The following is a 6,876-nucleotide window of genomic DNA, read 5'->3' on the forward strand; positions in this document are numbered from 1 at the left end:
GGTTTTACTACGTAAATTTTCTTATGTTTCTTGCTGTGTGATTCAATTTTTGTTCTTTACGTTTTTCTTTCTAAATTAAGTGTAAATAAGCTCAAAATACCTACGAGTGGTATCAGAGTGGGATTGTGAGTGTCGTGAGAGGTTGGTGAGAGGTCGAAAACGAGCATTGCAATCAAGGATTCATTTGTGTTGCCAACAAAGTCAAGTAATTTGACTATAGAAGTTTGTTTTTTCTTTTTTAGAAGTTCCACCTCCACCCTGTGTAGAAGAAGCAAAGCCACATTCTTCACTCTGGAGCAAACTGTGTATTGAGTGTCATCGAAGGATTGATTTGAAATTTGGAGCCATTGCCTGTGGTCGAGCAGAGCTGCGACATAGGCGCTAGTCGAGAATGACGAGCCGTCATAGGGATTCGTTGATACGAAACCCTGTCTGGTTAAGTCGTTGAGAACACCGTGCAAAGATTAAGCCTCATTCTTAGAGTCTATCTGGAAGTTTGACGAGAGAACAGAGCTGTAAAGAATAGTCAATGCTGCCCGTCAAAGTTGAACTATCAACGCAAAGGAAAATGTCAAAGTCGACACAGAGCCTCTGGTTGAAGAGTCGTTTTTTGAATGACCGCCTATCATCGTGCGTTAAATTTTTTGAAGCACGTCCATCACGCATAAGGTCACTGAGCAGCCAAGAGTGGAGCCGCCAATCTAGCAGAGCCATTGTTTTTAAAAAAATAAGTAGTTCTGAATATGTATGTAGACTAAGGTAGATTAAGGTTGAAACCTGGAGTTCTAACGGGCAGAAAAAAACAAGGGAAGGTATATATATATATATATATATATATATATATATATATATATATATATATATATATATATATCAGTAATTTACAAAACACTTTTTTTTTCATTGTGGAAGAAAGAGGTGGAAAATTATTTTCTAGGGTTTTATGAAGATTGTTTTCCAGAGACAGTTTTTTTGACAATAAGTTTGAAGTAGGGCTTTTTTGCGGGAAAGAAACAAATTCTTTGAAGAATTGTTGAAAAATAGTTTATATGGTTTTTATGAAGTTTCTATCAAAAGTTTTATGGTTATTTAAAAAAAAAAAAAAAGAGGAATCATAATTTTTTCGAAAAATAAACACTTAATTCAAATAGACAAGAAAATATAAAACCTTAGTTGAAAGCAAAAAGGAAATTTTGGTAGGAATTTTTGAAGGAACACAGTCATTAATAACGATTTTTTTTTTTGAAAGAGCCTATGTGTAGGAAGAAATGACAAAAATGACTAAAGCTAAGTTTGAGGTGGAGAAGTTCATTGGTAAAAATAATTTTGCATTTTGGAAACTGAAAGTAAGGGATTTGCTGGTGCAACAAGGGTTGCACAAAGCATTAGATGGGGTTAAAAAAAAACTTGTTGGCATGCCAAATTTGGATTTGAAGGACTTGGATGCCCGAACTCTCAGTACCATCAAGTTGTGCCTGGCGGATGAAGTAAACCTCAACAACGGCTTTGTGGGTAAAATTGGAAACTTTGTATATGACCAAATCTTTAACCAACAAAATTTATTTGAAGATGCAATTGTATAGCCTTCGAATGAAGGAGGGTACTAAAATTGCAAAACAATTAAATGTTTTTAATACACTTATTAGCTAATTGTTAGATATGGATGTTAAATTTCAGGAAGAATATAAAGCTATTACCTTGTTGTGTTCCTTCCCTGAGTCTTGGGATCACTTTGTGACTTCTATCAATTTGAACACAACCGAATCTTTGGAATTTGATTATGTTGTGGGAGCTCTGTTATCTAAAGAAGTATGAAGGAAGTCTAGCAGTGAAACTTCTGCACCGAAAGCCATGGTAGCTAGAGGCCAATCCAAGGAAAGAGGCGAGAAAGAAAGAAGTTCTTCCAAATCAAAATCAAAAGGTAAGAAGTGTAAGCCAAATGCTAGTACTGCAACAAAATAAGGCATCTCAAGAAAGATTGTTGAAAAAGAAAAGAGTTTGTTGAAAACTCAAAGAAGAAAGAAAATCAAGTTGAGTCAGGTATGATTGTTGAAGTTTTATTTGTTGAGTTAGATATGGTAGATGAAGTTTTACCTATTTGCAATGTTTCTTAGACTTATGAAAATTGGTTGCTAGATTCTGGTGCTTCTCATCACATGAGTTCGCACAGAAATTGGTTCACTTCATATGAAGTTGTGAATGGTAGTTCTATGTTTATAGGTAATAATGTATCTTGTCAGACTGTTGGGATGAGAAATGTCAAAATTAAAATGTATGATGATACAGTTAGAACACTGTTTGATGTTAGACATGTACTTGAGCTGAGAAAGAATTTGATTTCTTTGGGAGTATTGGACTCAGAATGTTACAAGTTTATAGGTCAAAATGGAGTGGTGAAAGTTGCAAAGGCGCTCTGGTTGTTATGAAGGCAGAGAAGATCATAAATCTTTACAGACTCAAAGGAAGTACTCAGGTCAGTGAGGCAACGACTGTATTTGAGAAGGCAGAAGAAGATACTCGCTTATGGCATCAACGTCTAGGTCACATGAGTGAGAACGACCTTCAGGTAGTAATGAATCACAAATTATTCCTAATTTCTTATTCATCAGTACCTAAAGGCCTTTCTTTCTCATGTGACCCAGTGGTTGATGTCATAGGTGAGTATCTTCTTCTGCCTTCTTAGATACAGTCGCCGCCTCACAAACCTGAGTACTTCGTTTGAGTCTGTAAATATTTCCAATCTTCTCTGCCTACATAACAACCAAAGAGCCCTTTGAAACTTTTAGCACTCCATTTTGACTTGTAAACTTGTAACCTTCTAATTCCAATACTCCCAAAGAAATCAAATTCTTTCTCAACTCAAGTACATGTCTAACATCAGTCAATGTTCTAATTATATCATCATACATTTTAATTTTGACATTTCTCACTCCAACGGTCTGACAAGATACATTATTACCCATAAATATAGAACTACCATTCATAGCTTCATATGAAGTGAACCAATTTATGTGCGGACTCATGTGATGAGAAGCACCAGAATCTAACAACTATTTTTCATAATTCTGAGAAACATTGCAAATAGGCAAAGCTTCATCTACCATATCTAATTCAGCAGACAAAACTTCATCAATCATACCAGAGTCAACTTCATTTCCTTCCTTCTTTGGGTTTTTAATGGAATTCTTTCTTTTCCAATAGTCTTTCTTGAGATGCCCTATTTTGTTGCAATACCAACATTTGGCTTTACACTTCTTGCCTTTTGATTTTGATTTGGAAGAACTTCTTGATTTCTCCAAAGACAATACTCGCCTATGGAATCAACGACTAGGTCACATGAGTGAGAAGGGCCTTCAGGTATTGATGAATCGCAAATTGCTTCCTAATTTGAAATCCTTCAGTTTGGATTTTTACAAACATTGTGTATATGGAAAACAATGTAAACAAAAATTTAAAACTAGAAGTCATAATAGTAAAGTAATTTTGGACTATATTCATTCTGATCTTTGGGGACCATCTCCTATTGTATCTTATGGAGGTGCATTATACTTCTTAACATTTATTAATGATTTTCCAAGAATGTCTAGGTCTATATGTTGAAAAGAAAAGTTGATGTATTTAATGTTTTTAAACAATTTAAAGCTACGACAGAAAATAAAATAAGCAAATCAATTAAATGTTTAAGAACTGACAATGGTGGTGAATTTACTTCCTTAGAATTTGAACAATATTGTAAGGACGAAGGGATTGTTAGACATAAAACTACTGCATATACTCTTCAACATGATGGCGTTGTTGAACATATGAATCCGACTTTTATGGAAAGAGCCAGAAGCTTGATCAACAATGCTAACTTGCAGAAGGAGTTATGCGAAGAAGCAATATATATATATATATATATATATATATATATATATATATATATATATATATATATATATTGCTTGTCATTTGGTAAACATATCACCTTCAATTGCCATTAATTGTAAAATTATTGAAAAAGTTTGGCCAGGCCAGTCTTATGATTATTCACATTTAAGATTTTGTTGTTGTGATGCCTATACTCTTATTTCAAAGAATCAATGTTCTAAGTTAGACCCAAAAGAAAAATGTTATGTCTTTGTTGGGTATGACTATGCGGTGAAAGGATACAAGTTGTGGGATCCTTCTTCATGTAAGATAGTCATTAGTAGAGATGTAACATTTGATGAATCTTCTCTTCTAAAATTAGATGTTGAAAAAGTTGAACAGGAACAGGTATCACCGAATCAACAAATTTAGTTGGAGACTAAACCTTTTTTGGAAAGTCGAAAGGAAGGAGAGACTTTTGAAGAAAAAGGTGAAGAAGATGCAAAGGAAACTGTAGAAGTTCAAGAACCAGTCCAATAACCAATCACTCTAAGGAGGTCTACAAGGGAAAGAAAAACACCCAAAAGGCATGAAGATTTTGCTTCATCTATCGCATTGATTACTGAAGATGTGGAACCTTATTATTATAAGCAAGCAATGGATGATGCAGATAGCAAAAAGTGGTAAAAGGCTATGGATGAAGAAATTGATTCTTTAGCTAAGAATAAAACCAAGGATCTTGTAGAACTTCCTAAAGGGAGAAGTGTTGTAAGATACAAATGGGTCTTCAAATTGAAGAAAAATGTTGATGGAAGTATCGAAAGGTATAAAGAAAGGATGATCACAAAATGATATTCTTAGGTTGAAGGTATTAACTTTCATGAGATCTTTTCACCAGTGGTAAAACTTGTTTCTATTCGAACTGTGTTAGCACTAACTGCATTACTTGATCTTGAGTTAGAACAGTTAGATGTTAAAATAACTTTTCTTCATGGAGATTTGGATGAAGAAATTTATATGAAACAACCAGAAGGTTTTGTACAAGGTCGCAACAAAAGATTAGTTTACAAGCTCAGGAAATCATTGTATGGCCTGAGGCAGTCTCCCAGTGAGTGGTACAAGAAATTTGACTCCTTCATGGTGAGCCATAACTTTACTAGTTAAAGATATTCACCTTCCTTTACTTTTCTTGAAGTATTATACTTTGTTGCAAATTTTGTTTAATTTTGGGGCTTTATAGGAAGTTATTCACCTTCAAAAACCCGTATATGCTTAGCATTGGTTGCATTCCTCTTCAGACAATAATTTTGGTTCAAGACTCTGTAGAGGTACTCTCGTGCCCAGTATGAGTGGAGATGTCGTAATGTAATGTTTAACATTTTGGCTAAGTCAAATTAGATGAAAATATAAATAAATAAAAAATAAATTAAATAAAAGCTTAATGCAATGTAATGTAAACATTTTAACTCAGTAAAAATAAAATAAAAAAGGTAAAAATAAAAATAAAAATAACCCTAAAAAATTAAAATAATAATAATAATAAAAATGACCCATGGTATTGGAAAATCATGGTATTGACCTATGGTATTCATGTGGAATAGAGCTTATTTAAAGGGGAAATTAAACCAACCTAGATTCATCATAACTCCGGATCTACCAACGACCAAAATGGATCAAATCTCTTCATATGCAAACCTCTTTCAGAGTGAAAAGAGATTTAATCCCTCTCGATGCTTGGTAGATCTGGAGTTAAGATGGAACTGGGCTGGTATATTTTGAAGTAGGCTATATGTATTGTAATTTTTATTTAATTTTGGGGCTTTATAAGAATATATTCACCTTCAAAGACCCGTATATGCTTAGTATTAGTTGTGTTCCTCTTAAGAGGATAATTTTGGTTCAAGACTATGTAGATGGTACTAAAGATGGAAGAAAATCATAATGTAATTCTTGCAATCTAGACACATATTGGAAATTAATAAAAATATTATCATTACCATAAAAAATAATAATTAAGGAATATTTCATAATAAATAAAACATATTATTTAAAAATAAATGGCCTAGACGAAATGATATTTTTCATTGGAATCCGACTATTCAATTCAATCAAGATTGTGATTATTTGTTCTTTAAAATACATCTTTGCATGCATAAATGTATTCAACACCTTAAAAATCCATGGGGCACTCAGATTCTACAATTAAACAACTTAAACTCAAGTCTTTAAAAATTTGTGTTTGATTTTGTTTAAAGTTAACTTGAAAAAAACTTCTTGAAAAAGTCCATTTTGTCTATTACGACTAACTAAAAATATATGTTTCTTTTTTCTAATTAGATAATTTAGATAAATTAAAATATTAATGACCCTTTTTGGAGTACATATTTTTTTAGTCAATTTTGCCCAAAATTTGGTAGAGATTTTTAAGAATCATAAATTTAAGATTCAAGTGCCTCATGAGTTTTTTAGGGTGTTGAATCTATTTGTGCATTCAAAAGTGCATTTTAAATAATAAGAAATCATAATCTTGTTTATAAATTGTATTGTTTTGTCAAAATAGTCATTTTGTCTATTAGTTAGATTGTACCCATAGCATTAGTTATATTAATTGCAAAAACAAACTTAATTATCATCCTAGATCCATCTTATCTCGGATGTACCAAGTGCCAAGAGGGATCAAATCTCCATTCATTCTAAAAAATGTTTACATCTCAAGAGATTTGATTTGTCTCAGGGAGAGTTAAGATGGATCTAGGTTGGTTTTATTATTAATTATCTTCATAATTATTAATTTTATCTTATATTATCTTATATTTTATTTTTATTTTTAGTTTTATGTAATTTGATAAGTCAATTTCTTTTAATGATAATTATCATTATTATTATTTTTTTAAATTTATTTTGACGAAGTCAAAATGTTTATAGGGCATTACAACATCTCTACATACTGTACTAGATCCTCTAGGAAATTACTTTAAACCTTTTATTATATTTTAATTGAGCCCACTTGTAAATGTTTACAAATAT

This window comes from Pinus tabuliformis, chromosome 7 (genome assembly GCF_031772625.1).
Source record: "Pinus tabuliformis cultivar Carrire ecotype Pingquan chromosome 7, CPIR1, whole genome shotgun sequence".
In the NCBI taxonomy this organism is placed as follows: domain Eukaryota; kingdom Viridiplantae; phylum Streptophyta; class Pinopsida; order Pinales; family Pinaceae; genus Pinus; species Pinus tabuliformis.